Genomic DNA, 14,520 nt, shown 5'->3' on the forward strand with positions numbered 1-14,520 from the left:
AGAAAGGGGACTTAGCAGGTTTCTCCAAACGTATAAACAAAAAGAGGAAGCAACTAATCCTGAAGAGGATACCGATATGCATACTTTCTCGCATGGAAGAACCTAGCTGAACTGAATCAAGGGTCCTAACCTAGTCCGACTGACCTTCTTTGGCTGGCCCCTGCCCCTTGCAATGAGGTCAACCCGTACGTGCTTTTTCCTTTCATTTATCGAGATAGCTTACCAGCTCTTTCGGCTCATAGCAGCAGTATGAAAAGCTGAATCCTCATCCTGAGTCGAGTCCGCATTGCCATATGAATCGACATAGTCCAAACCAAGAGTTTCTATTTTCTTTAATGAAAGAGGATCTAACAGTTTCGATAAAACCAACCTCTTTTAAAGAAGGAGTCGCTCTACCTTGATCACCGTGGACATACGCAGCTCCCGCTTTACCTTTGCCTACCGTGAAAAGGAAAGTTCCCTCACGATAGGCTCTCCCAGCTCCCGAACGTCTTTCTATCAATCGAGAGAGGTATAGAATAGTACAACAAACCAACAAAACAAGAATGGACTCATAAGATGGGCGGTCAGGGAAGCGATTTCATTTGTTTTATCCGCCAAGGAAATGATCAAGAAATTCTCAATACACGGCTGAGAGATGACCGTATTGTTGCACATCCTGAATAAAGTACCATAGGCAAGCCAATTTTTTGAAAATGAAAGCGTGTAGAACTCATATCCACTTTCTCTTCAATTTGTAAACTTCAGATGTGATCTTCCTTTCATCTCTGGGTGACTGAGAGAGAATTTGGTCCTGGCGTGCATCCGGTTCGGTCAACAATAAGGTACAAAGCGGATTGATTAAATGGGCTTGAAGTTCCATTATCGTTAGGTCGAAGATCTCTACTAGGTTTAGTGCACTTTGGTAGTTGCGAATGTTGCCATAATTGAATGTCTTTCTCATTCGACATTCTCTCTTACCAAGCACTCATACTCGCCAGGGTTGAGAAGACAATTCGTGAGCTAATTGGTCTTCGAGATTGCGTATATGCGAAAAGAGCTCGCTTTCGATTTTCTGCCTCGGCGTTTTGTGCCCGGTTCTGGTTCTGGAAAGGGTTTGATCTCTTTCATTGGAGCACATTGATTCTGAAGGAGTCTTCGAAACCGGTGGAGAGGCTATGATGACTTCAGGCTATTCAAATAGCATGACTGATACCACAAAGAAAGGGCACACTAGTGGAATAGCTTTTTCATAATAATTATCTTATTATATGATACCAAAAACCTGCCTGATGACTAATAATGTAAGGGGTTTCAAAAGACAAAAGAATGACAATTCTACAGATGATAGAAAAGAAGATCTTTTTTTTTTCAGTGTGCGCGGTTCGCCTGCCTTCCTGACCACGGATAGGTTACAAGTCTTTGCACTTTGGCCCCTGAGAATACCACATCAAGGTGACAGGATTCGAACCTATGACTCTCTGAAACTTCTTCATCGACAGATGACCTATGTGACAACAGCGGACAACATAATGAAAAATTTATAGAAAGAATACAATAGGACAACATAATGAAAAGTTTCTAGAAATAATACAATAGAACAATTTGTGTAATGCTCTTTTTGAAGTCTGGCTCAAGACGATCTTTATTCTTCCCCAAGAATATGTTTCATTCTCTATTCTCATCTTTTTGGTTCAATGTTTAAAAATCACATTTTAAATCATATTATGTTGCATAATTCATTTTGTGTTTCATTCACTATTCTCATCTTTTTGGTTCAATGTTTAAAAACCACATTTTAAATCATATATATTATGTTGCATAATTCATTTTGATATAATATTGTTGGGGGCATTTTTAGAATCGAACTTGAGACCTCTCACATTCAAAACGATAATCATACCACTTGGCCAAATACCTTTGTAGCAGATCTAAAATTCTTAATTGCTTGCGTTTTTTCTTTTGGAAAAAGGGGCATTCCGAGAATCAAACTCAAGGCCTCTTACACCCAAAATAAGAATCGTACCACTAGACCAAATGCTTTTATTATGGACAATATATTAAGTTGTTTATGGAATGTATCATTATTATTTCATTTATTTTCTTTGTTAATGAAATCCATGAGCAATTATTATTATTATATCTTTTAGATCTAGACCGCTGTTAAATTATTTACATAGGGTTTGCGACAATTACTGTAGAGAAAAGAAAATAGTGTAAGTTTTAGTTTGATAGTTCCATTTGAGACACATATCGTGGAGTACACAAGTAAAGCAAATATCGAAAGTTATGATTTGGATAGGCATGCCTATTGAAAGTGGAAAAGATAAAATGATATTAGGAGCATTATCATTAAAAGGGTTGAAAATGATGTCGATACTATAGTTGAGAAAGAATCAGACGTGATGAATCTACGCTTGCTGCTATTGTTGTAATTAAAAAGAGGAGCTCAAGTGAGGTAACTTCAATAGAAACCTTGTTGCCACTACATGAACACCACGACGCAAAACAAGATCAGATAATGGATTTATCCCCACAAGGAGAGACAAAAACAAGGTCAGATACTAAAGAAGGAAGACAAAAAAAAAAAAAAAACCACTGAAGCAACACATGTTCACACAGAAATATCATTTAGACAAATGAAGAGAATGTTAGGTTATGGAGCCTGCTGCTTATTTATAGCTTGGTCAACAGTTATATCCGGTAAAGCTATATTTGGTAAAGCTATATCCGGTAAAGCTATATATGGTAAATAGCTATATATAGTAGATGGTTAAATCTGGTAAAGCTATATATAGTAAACTGAACTATATATATATCCCATCCGGTAGAGCTTTGAAAATGTACTTTCTGTATTCTCTGTAATTCTCTCTTACTGTACATACGTGAAGTCATCAATAAAAAAATAATTCTTTTAGCCAGAGTTCTCCTTGCACTTTTCTCCATCCTGTTCTTTGTGTTCATCTAGATCGAGTGTGTGCATTGTTGTGCGACCTTAACAACTTGTATCAAAGCTAGGCGAAGTTCACCACGATCTATGAAGATGGAAAGTTCAAAGATTGGAATTGAGAAGTTTGATGGATCTGATTTCGGTTTCTAGTAGATGCAGATTGAAGATTATCTGTACCAGAAAGATCTTCACGAACCTCTGTTGGGGGTGAAGCCGGATACCATGACCACGGAGTAGTGGAAGCTCAAGGATCGACAAGCCTTGGGGCTGATCCAGTTGACGCTATCCAAAAACGTGGCGTTTAACATTATCAAGGAGAAGACAACGTTTGATCTATTGAAGGCGCTGTCAAATATGTATGAAAAACCGTCGGCTATGAACAAGGTGTATTCGATGCGGAGATTGTTCAATCTACAGATGTCTAAAGGTGGATCTATTGTTGATCATATAAATGAATTCAATATGATCATAAGTCAACTAAGTTCGGTGGAAATTAATTTCGAAGATGAAATTAAACCGTTGATTTTGATGTCATCCTTACCCGAGTCATGGGATACTATTGTTGCCGCAATTAACAGTTCCCGAGGATCTGATAAACTGAAGTTTGGTGAAATTCAAGATGTATTTCTCAGCAAAAGTACTCGCAAACGAGAAGTTGTTAATTCATCTGGTAATGCTCTTAGTGTTGACCAATGGGGAAGAAGTAAACCGAGGGGCCCAAACAAAGGACGATCAAAATCAAAGAACCGAGAAAAATCTCCAAATAGACCAAACGTAACGTGTTGGAATTGTGGAGAAAAAGGTCACTTTCGGATAGGTTGTACAAGACCAAAGAGGAAGCAGAATCACAAATCTGAAGATGATGATGATTCTATAAATTCACCAGAAGACATTGAGGATGCTTTAATCCTCAGTGTGGACAGTTCGATTGAATACTAGATTTTGGATTCAGGTTCATCTTTTCATTCATCTCCAAATAAAGAGTTGTTCCGGAATTTCAAGTCTTGAAATTTCGAAAAGGTGTCAGATATATTCCTGGTCTCAAAATGAACCTGATCTTTATTGGTCAGTTGGACAGCACAGGTTATGCAACAAAGTTAGAGATGAGTTCGTGGAAGATTATGAAGGGTGCTAAGGTGGTAGCAGGTGGCTCAAAATCTAGAACCTTATACACCACTGCAGGGTGTATGAACATAGTTGCTGTTGCTGAGAGTGCTTCAAATTCAAGTCTATGACACAATAGACTCGAACATATGAGCGCGAAAGGAATGAAGAGGCTAGCTGCAAAAGGGGTTTTAGAAGGTCTGAAATCTATTGATGTGGGTCATTTTGAGAATTATGTTATGAGCAAGTAGAAACGAGTTAGCTACAAAAGGACCGCCAAAGAATTGAAGAAAGTGCGGTTGGAAATGGAACCATATGTGGAGAAAGGTTCGACGAAGCAAGTTGGAGTTGAGCTTGAGTTGCAGGAAAACTCACTTAGTGATGTTGTAGCAGATACTCATGAAACTCCTGAGACTACTGCTGAGAAACTAGATGTGGAGCAAGGTTCCAAGACTACGAAGCAAGTAGGAGTTGAGCTTGAGTTGCAGGGAAACTCACCTAGTGATGTTGTAGCAGATACTCAAGAAATTCCTGAGACTACTACTGAGGAACCAGATGTGGAGCAAGGTTCCAAGACAACAAAGCAAATGGGAGTTGAGGTTGAGTTGCGGAAAACATCACCTAGTGATCTTGTAGCAGATACTCAACAAACTCCTGAGGTTGTTGCAGAGGAACCAACAATAGAGCAAGTGACACCTGAACCGGTATTGAGAAGATCATCCTGTACTATCGGAGTACCAGATATGTATGTACCTTCATTACACTATCTGTTGCTGATGAAAGGGAACCACAACCCTTTGAGGAGGCTCTACAGTTGAAGTATACAACCAAGTGGGAGCAAGCCATGGATGATGGGACGTCTAGGCTTAAAAAATGAGTTGTACTAAGACTGAGTACGTGGCAATAGTTGAAGCTGGAAAAAAGACGATATGGATGATTGACTATCTGGAAGAATGAGTAAGAAGTAGCACAAAGATATTCTTTATAGAGATAGTTAGAGTGTCATACAGTTGGCGAAGGAACCCGATCTATCATTTAAAGAGAAAACACAGAAGACGATACCATTTCACTTGCAAGTTAGTGAAAGATGGTGATGTGTTTGGAGAAGATAGAGGGTGCAAAGAATCCAGCAAACATGTTGACAAAATGTGTTGATATTGGAATATTGAGGTTGTGCAAAGCCTCAATTGATATGGTGCCATGAAGATGCTCATGGTCATTTGAGAATGAAATTCTTGGTTGACTACATCAATCTCCGAGTGTGAGAATTGTTAGGTTATGGAGTCTGCTGCTTATTTATAGCTTGGTCAACGGTTATATTTGGTATAGCTATATTTGGTAAAGTTATATCCGGTAAAGCTATATATGGTAAATAGCTATATATAGTAGATGGTTAAATCTAGTAAAACTATATATAGTAAATTGAACTATATATATATATCCCGTCCGGTAGAGCTTTGAAAATGTACTTTCTATATTCTCTGTAATTCTCTCTTATTGTACATAGTGAAGTCATCAATAAAAAAAAATTCTTTTAGCCAGAGTTCTCCTTGCACTTTTCTCTATACTGTTCTTTGTGTTCATCTAGATCGAGCGTGTGCGTTATTGTGCGACCCTAACAGAGAAGGGTCAGTCTGAAGCGTCAACCATATAATTTCAAGAAAAATAAAGAGCTCATATAAGTTATGGTCAGATCAACTTCAAGTTCAAAGCAACAAGAACCAAAGACTGGTGTAAAAATACTATGGACTAGTTAAAGTTATCCATAAGATTATGAAGACATCATATAGAATTCAATTGCTCTTATGGATGCGGACTAACCTTATTGTCCACGTTAGCAACTTGAAACGTTATTATTTTGACCAAGAAGACATCAAGCAGAAGCAGGTGGTATGACGTCATACAAATAAGAAAAAGTTTCAAGCGAAGAAAGTAGGAAAGACACGAACAGAGAAGACAGGAAGACACAACACACCGAGAAGTGATTTTCAACAGCACCTAATAGGTTGGAAGAGACTCCTCATTATGAGATCATCTGGAAGCGCATCGAGAAACCTAAAGTCAGCCTCATCCAATAAATTGTGTGGGGGCAGATGTCACGATCATGATTTCCTATTGCCTGTGGTTGCATGTTGCATGTCTCAGCCATTCTTGTAAATGATTTGTTGTCCAAGGCGGTAATTTGGGCGACACGCCTTGAGCAATCATGACCGTCACAATTGGCTAAGACATTTGTTGTCCATATGTTATTGATGTCCAAGAGACTCCTCATTATGAGATAATGATTAGCTAAGACATTTAAAGAAGTTTTACCTAGGGCAACTTCTATCACAATTCTCTTCTCGCTCTCTAAAACTTCTTTAAATGGTATTGTTCACCGGTTATTTAGGTGCATCTTTCTTAAAAGAATTGTGACGACAGATGACCTAGGTAAAACTTCTATTGGGAGATCAGTGCAATAGAGAATCTGTGTTTCTTTCCTAAAACCTTCAGCAGACAACATAACAAAGAGTTCCTAGAAAAAATATCATAGAACAATTTGTGTAATGCCTTTGAAGTTAGGCTCTAGGCTCTATCTTATCTCCCAATAATATGGTTCATTCTCTATTCACATAGAAATTCTACAATACAAAGTGGTACCCTCATCTTCTTTTACAAAACTTTCTCAAGTCCTCATGGAATGATTTGAAAGTGGTACCCTCATCTTCTTTTATAAGACTACCTCAGTCTTCTTGGAAGGATTATGCTATGTTGACTCTTAGAGAAGGAAGTAGGGGTAGGAGTAGATGACCGTTTATGGTCCAAGTCCCAAAAAAGTAAGTCTTGATGTCAAGAAAGGAGAGGAATCCTCGTAGTTTCCAAGATTTGAAGAGAATCATGCATACACAAATTTCCTTTGTTTGTTTGTTTATTCTTGTTGTTTGCTCTCTTCAATTAACATGTTATAAAGACACTTGTAAATTATAATTAAATATAACTTTTTTTTTTCTTTTTTTTTTCTTTCCAAATATCCATCTAAATTACTTCTTGGTTCAATGTTTAAAAAATCTATTTCAAATCTTATTATATTGCATGCTTCAATTTGATATAATTGTTGGGGGCATTTTGAGAATCAAACTCGACACCTCTTGCAACCGAAGCGAGAATCATACTACTAGACCAAATGCCTTGTAGTGGATCTATCATTATTAGTTGTTGGTCCATATCTTTTATGCGCCTCAATATTTGAAATTTTTCCACATGTTTTTGTGCTTTAGAACCTATTATTATTTTCATGTTAACTTCACATTGTTGATAAGCACACTACCCTACGTTTTATAATCTCATGTATTTGCTGAAACCATCACACCTAAATGAAGCTCTCAAATAATCAAATAAATTATAAAGGATAGGGGAATAACAATAAATGAAAAGAGCCTGTAATAAAAGGCAAACATGATACCTATGGTGAGTTGTATTAGAAAACAAATATCCTATAATAAAAGACAAATATGATATATATGGTAAGTTATAATTAGGACTAAATATCCTTAATACTTTTGACCTCACGAACCATTAGTATGTAATCATAACGAAGAGTATTTGAAGCATCACGTTGTTGCTGCATGGCTAAGCCATTGCAAACATACTAAAAAGGTTTCTCTCAATTTTCACAAAAGCCATTGCAAACATACTAAAAAGGTTTAGTTCGATATGATCTAGTAGAGGGACCTAATGGACCTAATGATCATGCGCTTAAATATTTAGAAGCATTATCTTTTTAATATATTATACTACTTTTTCTATTTTGTAATGTGTCTCGAGTAGCAGACCTGTCACTTCATACAAATGACAATCATGAAAATTCTAAATATAAAAACATACTATATTACTTTCTTTAAGGCATCCCATATATACTTTTCCATTACTTGGCATACTAGGGCAATAAGTCTAAGGAACATAATTCTACCACTAAAAATACTTTTGTTTTCTTTGGAGTTCATTTATTTGCAGTTATCATGTTAAGTTTTTTTAAATATTGTTTTTCCAACACACAAAACCATTTGATAGAGTTTGTGGGGCATTCGGATTATGGAATTCGGGACCTTTTACACCGGAATTGAGAATCATTCTACTTGACCAAATGTCTTTCTTGCTAATCTATTGTTTTTCGTTGCTAGTCCATGTGCTTTATGCACGTCAAGGTTTGAAATTTATCATTGTGTTTTTAGAATTTGTTCTCAAATCATTTGGATGTATTTCAATTAATATTGTTAAGAAATATTGACATAAATAAAGTCCATATCATATCATGTTAAGTTTATTTAAGTTGTAATATATAATCAAGTTAAATTGACTTGAAATGTCGTTTAATAGAGATAAAATTATTGGTTCTTGCTTGATATATGTCTTGAAACTGAATCGAGTCAACGAGCTAAATTAGCTTTTGCACATTTTCATTAATCCATGTTCAAGTTCTATATAGACACATAGGCCCATGGATCCATACATCTCAATCGGAAAACAATAAATAGAAAAAGAAAGAATCGGAATTCATCGATATATTTCTTGAAACAAATGAAAATAAAATGAAAGACTACATAAATCATGTATCAACTAAGTGAAGCCCACTCAAAAATTTGATTAAGAATAAGAAAGAGGAATCTCTAATCAAAATACTAAACCTAGGGTAATAATTTTGAACTAATTGAAAAAATTTAAATAAATTAAGAATTCAACCCATTGAACAATAAAAAAATAATTTTTTTTTGATTGGATGAGAACTAAGGAAAAAATACTAATCTAGAACTTTGGTTCTGAGTAATCCATGGATTATACCAATCAAATTCTTTCTTTTAAATTTGAATAAAAAAGAAAATTTCATTATTAGTAAAAATAAAAAAAAAAAAAAGTAATTGAAAAGAAAAAAAAAAAGTAATTGAAAAGAAAAAAAAAAAATCTCCTGTAATACTAGCGAAGAAAAAAAACTCCGGAATGATTTGGTTTAAATATAGTAGAAAGAAAAAATAATACAAGAAAAACACAGCAGGAACTTTATTTCTTCCTAAATAGATATTTTATTTTTCAATTGAGATAGTATAATTCCTTAATTGCCATGAATAATATCAATGTATATTGTCTCTAGCTTAGACAGATAAATCTCATAAAATTTACTGTATCTTGTATTTAAAGATGAGAAATGAATTTGGAGATTTTGATAGTTCCCAAGGAGTTTCAGGTTAATAAGAAACTATTAAAAAATAAATATTAATTATTGAACATGTTCGTCTGTTGTACAAAATGATGGACAATTTATTATATATCAAACCATATGTATTTTATTAGTTCATAAAAATAAGTACTAAATTAATCAAATATATCAAGAAAAAAACTATCCTTACAAGAAGAGTTTTAGTAAATCCATTGCAATAAATCAAAAAATGAATGAAAAGAGAACAAAAAAACGTTATGATTTACTTCGGGAAAATTTTCTATCACCCAAAAGTCTGTGAGAGTTCAGAATTCTAATTATTGTCATGTTAACTTCACATGGTCTATCACACAGTTGAAACACCATTGCCACTAGAGTCCATGCACTCCATTGGGATAAATATGTTAAAAATTAGACCCCTTTGATCACTATTTTGTTTTTTTTTTTTGTTTTTTTCAAAATGATGTATTTTATCCTTTTATTAAAAAAACATTTGAATTTTCAGCAAAATTTCACTCCAAACTAAGTTTTTGAAAAATATTTTTATTTATTTATTTTTTCTTTATTTTAGTTTTCCAAACATGGATGGATATGGAGTGGCCAGTTTTCTAAACTTTCTTTGGAACAATATTTATATTGTAAAATGGGATTAACTTCCTTTAAGTTTATGTAGTTTCTTTTTATTACTATGTTTACTTCTATATCATGTTACTCCATTTGTATTTACTTCGTTTTATACAAAAGTTCACCGTAATTAATAAATTCACGTGCTTAATACATTCCCTAGAAAAATAAACTTGTTTGTATCAAGATATATTACAATGAATATGGAGAAAAGAAATCCAAAAAATAAGTAGAAGATTGAGAATTTCACTCAACCACACAATATCAAGCTTGACTAAATGGCTCACATGCAATTCTACTCCAATAATGGCATGAAACTTATAAATGGTATAAATGATGCTCAGATTTTGAAGGGGAACTTCTCAACTTGAGAGATCAATTTCATTCAAAAAAGTACTCTCCCATTTTCGTTACCCTTTAGGGATAAAACAAACATGCTTAACACAAATTACTACTTTTCCAATAACAAACTAGACTTTATGAACACACACTCACACAAAAAGACATATTTTTATATAAACATATACATACTCACATAATTAGGCTCGGTCTCTAGTATCATTCAATATAGAACACGGTCACGTCTCAGGGAAGTGGCGCATGAGTTAGATATAACTTATGAAATCATCCCACGATAGATAATACGTTCATATGATTGAGAGCGATACGCATAAATCAAATTTTTACATAATAATTTGTGGGTATTTATAGTCTCCCCACAAAAGAAGTTAGTGGCCGGGATTTAATCTCGATCCCCTTGAATCTCCACAAAAGACGAAGTCAATTTGACAATTCTACCATTACAAACTTTATGAAATTAAAAATAAATAAAGTTTTCTAACCACTCATGTAATGATGCTTGCAACTTCATCTGCTCCTTCAACCGTGTAAATATTCACTTCTGAAGCTCCAAATGGTCCTTTCTCAAGCTTGTAAGACATGAAATAATAGTTGAATTGAGCCTATTCAATTTTGTAGATAAAAAATGAATGCTTGTTGAATCTTGTGATCCTTATCGTCTTCCCCCTCTTCAAAAAGATTCGTCATCGAATCAGAAAATCATCACCTACATCAATAAGACTCAAATCAGCAACATTGAAAGTAGGATGTGCTGAAAATTCTCATGGAATATCATTTTATATGCATTGCTATTAATTATTTCAAGGACTTGATAAGCGTCATCCCCTCTTGGATGTAACTTTGTCTTCCTTTGAGATGATACTCACTCCTTGCGAATATGTATCCAAACCCAGTTACCGGGTTGAAAAATGATTTCATTCCGTCCTTTGTTAATTCTTGAAACAACATTGAAATTTTGTTTCTCAATTGTCTCCTTCCCCTCTTTATGCAATGTTTTGATCCCATTTGCCTTACTTGAAGCTGCTTTACTCACAAAAATATTAGAATGAATAGAAAACAAATCAAGACACGTAAGTGGATTAAATCCATAAACAACTTCAAAAAGAGAACTATGAGTGGCAAACATTTGCTCAAAGACTTAATATTCTTACAAATAATAGCCCTAAGCAATGCTTCTAATGTTCTATTAACCATCAAAGTTTGCTCATTAATCGGAAGTTGACATGCAGTTGAAAACAATAATTTGTTACCCAATTTATGACTTAATATTCTTATAAATAATAGCCCTAAGCAATGCTCCTAATATTTTATTAACCACCTCAGTTTGCTCATGAGTCCGAGGATGACATGCAGTTGAAACAATAATTTGGTACCCAATTTATCCACCATACTTTCAAAAAGTGACTTAAAAATTTAACATCCCTATCTTTTTTTTNTAAAAATCTAACATCCCTATCTTTTTTTTGTGTGCAGCAAACATTGGCAACATTGACTACAAAACTTATAAACATCGTGCTTCATGACAAAAGTCATATGGATAGCATTTTCTCCCATATCTTGGTTTCGCTAACTAAAGTTTTCCAATAACTCCCAAATTTCATTACCTTATATAACCTCTTGGGATAAGGATTCATATAACATGTCATAAAATAAGATCTACGGATGAATTTCATAGCATTTTGAAGGTCAAATAGGTCATGAGAAGAAGGTAAATTACCATAGGGGAATTGTGGTCATTTTACATAGTTTCTTGGTTTACCTACTTATCCTTATCCAATGACCACCAAATTTCATATCTAACCTCAAGATACTATAATATGTTCAGTATTAAAATTTGATAGGTAGCGGGGCTCATATAGTGGGTTATTTTAACGTTACTTAAATCTTGAGCTATTTGATCGGTTCAGGGTTTTAACTCACGGTTTTTTGGGTTTTTCTTTCATATATCCTTAACTCATACATGGTTTAGGGTTCATATGAAAATCCAAGCGATTTCTACAAGTATTTCTTAACAAAGAGTCCAAGGTGGCTACTTGCCTCGTCGCCAATGTTTGGGGCCTCTATTCTTGAGCTTTCATTATCTGAATTACTTCAAATTTCCTTCCACATACTCCTTATTGTGTCTAGTTTATGAAACCATAATGTTTTTATGAGAATGGGTCTAGAATGGGGTTCAAATTGAGAGAACCCGAGAAAAGGTCAAATTTTAAGTTGACTTCGATAGTTAAGTTGAACTAGCTATATTATCGTTTTCTTCCTCTAAACAGGAAGAAGATGCACATTTTTCACATCGCCGCCATCTGAATCTCGGCCTGTACAGCCACATTTATAGCATTTCTCTCCTTGATTTCTTCGTGAAACTTAAAGATGGGTGTTACAAGGAAGGGCTAGGGATTTGATTTGATACCATAGCCTAAGATATTCGCTTCCAAAGTTCATCCAAAATCTGATTTATCGCTGGAGATAAAACAAAGGATTTCTTATTGGGTAGCCAATTCTAGGGGTTTCAAGGCCCTATTTCTTCATTGAACCTCTTCCATATCATTTCTTTAGGCTAGAGGAATTGGTTTGGAGGAACGTCTTTGAGTGTAGGACCGTAATTTCCAGAAATCGTTCTCAGTATGCAACTTACTCATAATGCCAGATTTTCGATCTCTTGGGTAGCTTGTTCTACGACGTTTCAGCTCTCGATTCCTTTATCAAGTTTACAAAACTTTTTCCTCTGAAGCTAGAGGAATCTTTTATTTGAAGGAAAAGAGATCGTAGATAGGAATTCGACTCTTATCCCCAATTTAATTTCGAAACCTATTTCCTTCAATTCGGCACGCTCTCAAGGTTATTTTTCTTCGTGGTCTTTTATGGAAGCATTCCTTTGAGGTACAGAAATTGATTGGAATCATTCTTGCTCGACGAATCATCATGTATCCTCGAATTGGATTTTCAAGTTTTTCTTGAAGTTCTTAATTGGCGGATTGAATTGGGAGGGAATGGTTTCTGGACACTTTCAACACTCTATTCCTTCATAGAACTTGTGGGGAATCTTGTTGAGAAACGGTAGTTATAAGTTTGAAGATAAATGGTGGAGGATTGCTCTCGAATTTGGAAGAATTCTGAGAGTATGAACTCATAATCTAAATGCTTATTGCCTTCGATTGGGGGATCGACCATTCTCGATTCTTATTCCGTATTGTTGCTCACTTTATAGGAGATGCTTAAACCGAGATTGAGATCTCTAGAATCTTCATTATTAGAAGTTCGAAGAGAAATGGTGGAGGATTGCTCTCGAATTTGGAAGAAATCTGAGAGTAGGAGACCTATAATCTAAACGCTTATTGCATTCGATTGGGGGATCGACCTTTCTCGATTTTTGTTCCGTATTGTTCTCCTACTTCAGACTTTATAGGAGGAGCTTAAACCGACATTGAGAGCTCTAGAATCTTCGTTATTTAGAGATCAAACTTTCTGGATAATTTTTTGAAGATATCAACTTCGATCATAGCCTTACCGACCTTGGCTTTGAATACTAGTCGTTGGATGTGATGATCCGTGTGTGTTCGTTCTAGATCATATCAAATTTTGGAGGAGATCTAATGGTTGAGATTTGAGTTTGAAGGATTTTGCTCGGATGGTCACGGTAGATGCTATGATTCTAATTAGAGTGGCATTTCTGTAAATATTCATTATAAAAGAAAATGATAAACATGGAGTGAGTAAAACTTAGTAAGTAGCCTACTAGTACGTTCTTAATTGCGACCTTATGCTAGGATATTACTTCTTGTTAGGTTTTCAGGATCTTAGAACTTAGAGGTCATCGTGTCATGTATCATATACTGATCGTGAAAACCTTCCCCTAAAATAACCTTCAACTTTCTCCCCATGAACACATGAGTGGTGTCGTCATAATCATGTAATCCTATTGGTAAATCGTGGTGCAAGACATCTCGTTTAGCTGATGGGAAAGGTAGGCTTGTCATAACATCTAGCTCATGATACATATTGCAGGACATCCTACCTAAAGAGGAATAGGGGCCTTTTAGTACACATCGATGGCAGATAATGGTTATTTATGGGTATGGATCCTAGCAACTTATTTAGCATGTTATTCACATAGTTCTAGTTACTTGGTACATGGATTATTGATGAACCTAGGTTTATACATAATGTCATGGGTTAGACTTTAGGAGTTGAGATTTTAGCTTAGGAAAACATTAGAGGGTAACCTAACATGGTCTGATTCGTGTGAAAACCTACTAGCACTTTGAGGACCTCTATCCTTCACAAAACTTATGGGTAAACTTATTTAGAAGGTGCA

The sequence above is a fragment of the Cucurbita maxima genome, unplaced genomic scaffold (assembly GCF_002738345.1).
Source record: "Cucurbita maxima cultivar Rimu unplaced genomic scaffold, Cmax_1.0 Cma_Scf00056, whole genome shotgun sequence".
Classification (NCBI taxonomy): domain Eukaryota; kingdom Viridiplantae; phylum Streptophyta; class Magnoliopsida; order Cucurbitales; family Cucurbitaceae; genus Cucurbita; species Cucurbita maxima.